Genomic DNA, 2,704 nt, shown 5'->3' on the forward strand with positions numbered 1-2,704 from the left:
AGCATCATCTTAGCTGCCCTCCTGCCTCTTCAGAATTCCTGTTGTAGAACGCTGACCGCGATGAGATGGTACCTTCCCTTTGAGTGATTTTTTAATGCACTTTGCCTGTGTGGTTGGAGCAGGGAAAGGTAGGAGGCTCAGAGTTTGGAGGGGAGGGACTCTTGGCTGGCACTGAGTGACTGTCATGTTACAGTGACTATGGGGGCACCCAGGGGTGGGAGGAGAGGCAGGAGGAACTGACTCCAGTCAGCTCAAAGGTTCTGTATGTTAGTACTGTATTTTCTCTCTGGTATGAAAGAATGACCTTTAGCACCTGATACAACTTTGGACCTTACTAAACCTGATTGTTAAGAGGACTCTGAATTCTTGAGCTGAAAAAGGCAGTGCTGACATCTTAAGTTCTTTAACTTCAGTTTGATTCACATACTCAGCATTTTAATGTGCTTGAACATAGTAAAAATTACACTACAGTAATAAATGGGTCATTAAAACTTTTTTTAAAAGAGCCCCTTTTCCCCTAAAGGTCGGCATTCTTGTGTTTACATATGAAGATCATTTGCACCTTTACAAGGAAAACAAGTATTCTGTAAACAAATGTTTACATGTATCATTTATGCTTTTTTCTAGCATGAGTAACTTGTATAAATAGTGCTATCTTAATAAATTTCTTCTATGCTGTTCTTGGTTTGTTCCTTTGGGTGAAAACAGCGGATTATTGTACAGTTTGTGTGGATGTAGGTGCTGGGGTTTGCTCAGATACCGGCTTAAAACTCTTGCTGTTTGGTGTTACCTTCAATTGCTTAACAGCACATCACTCAGAACCAGCTTTTTCTGGAAGAAAGCATCTGCACTCTGGCTAAATCTAGCTGTGTTGCCTTATGGCAGGGCTGCAGCCCAGCTGGCAGATAAGCATGTAAAAAAACCAAGGAAGTAGCTTTTCTCTTCAGCAGTACCTCCCAGCTGGGCTGTAGCAGCCACGCACCACTCGTGGAAGTTCACATACATACTCCACTGGAGTGTCACACGGCATTACTCTGCGTTCTTAAGGCAAGGAAGAGGTTAAAAGAGACTCTGAAATTCAGGGGTGTTTTGAGATTATTCATGCCAATTTGTTGGAAAGAGCCAAGTGGCAGGTTTAAAACTAAGCCATAGGTATAACAGTCCTGTTTTCAAACCAAATACAGGTGCCAGTTCTGTCAGACTTCCTACTCCTACTTTACCCCGTCTTCCCCTGAACTAAGATGGCAAACTTTACGGAACATCTCGGGCAAAAGGATGCCAAAGCACCTGAACCAATGGTTTAAATAGCTCCTAAGCTGTCAGGACCTTCAGAAGATTGCTTAGCTGCTCCTACCAGGGTAAAAGTTACCATATTATAGACTGCAACCTTCACAAGCAAAGAAGAATCCATCTTCAATTAGTAAAAACCTAAAATGTGTGTGTTTCTTCTGCTAATTCTGGAAATAGACATTAAAAGTAGATAAGGAAATAGGCAGGCAATTATGTCCTGTTAGGCAGTTACATGTTTACATGCTGGTTCCTCTCGTTGGTTCTGGGGAGGAAAAAAAAAAAAGTTTTTAGTGACAGCTGCCAAATCCTAAAATTATGTAGTTGGGCAAAGAACTTGCAGCCCTGCTTCGGGGGAAAGTCACAGCACAAGTTCAGACCTTAGAGATGCTGCTATTACAAACAAGTTGCAGAGGAAACCAGACTTTGACTTTTGCTGCTCACACTTATTTAGTAGATAACAATTAATAGTTAGGTAAGCTGTAGTTGGAAATAAGCACCCCACGAGGACATATTTAATCAGATATAGGGGGCCTTTACTTTGCTCAAGCAAATATATTGGCAGAAGATGGTAAATGTTTTATTTACTGTACTGTAAGACAAATACACTTAACCATGTACTTACTGTACTTCCTTTCTGCTCCTTTCAGCAATAGTCAGGTGCTGTGTACTACCTCTCTGAACTCTGCTACCTGCTGTAGAAGGGAGAGATTTTGGCACCCACAGCTCCAGCCGTGAGCACTGTGGCTACAAGATTAGCATCCAAGACAACAAACATCAGAGTCTGCCTTACACACAGACCTCTGTTTCCTATGCATTAACTTGTCGGAGAAGACCAGCAGGCCGGACACAAGGCTGGTGTCAGTGTCCTGCTGTTCACCATAGCCCAGCTGGAATGCAGATTAACACTTTATGACCACTACCAACAAGAAAGGAAGTGGGAGACCTGGATTTTCCTGCCCTGGGTTGTAGAGCATGCACCCTTTCTCAAGTGTGTTTGACTTTGCATTTAGACTGGCCCCAAAGCAGTCCCCGTTTAGTTAAGGCTAAGATCTGCGTAGCATAGGCCGCCTAGTTTAAGTGAAAACCAAATTGCTCTTTGAAACCACAGAAATACCTGTCCATAAAACTCTGCAAGTTCTTGGATGCAGCTTCTCCCCCAGCCCCTGGCCGATAGCTGCACATAACTGAAGAGAGGGCCTCTGATAAACCAAAGGTGCTTAAGAAGCTATTACAAGTTTGTACTGTAGCCCTTCTTCAGGGCAAAATATCTGCTAGTCTTTGCTGTGCATGATGCTGAGTTACAGCTAGTTGTGGAGTTGAGAGTCCCGCTTTGCACAACCAGCCGGAGAGGACAGAAGATGCTGCAGGAGTGAGTTTGCAGTCAGTGGCTCATCTTCCAGCAGTAAGGCTCCTC

This window comes from Eurypyga helias, unplaced genomic scaffold, assembly GCF_000690775.1.
Source record: "Eurypyga helias isolate BGI_N326 unplaced genomic scaffold, ASM69077v1 scaffold48649, whole genome shotgun sequence".
Lineage (NCBI taxonomy): Eukaryota > Metazoa > Chordata > Aves > Eurypygiformes > Eurypygidae > Eurypyga > Eurypyga helias.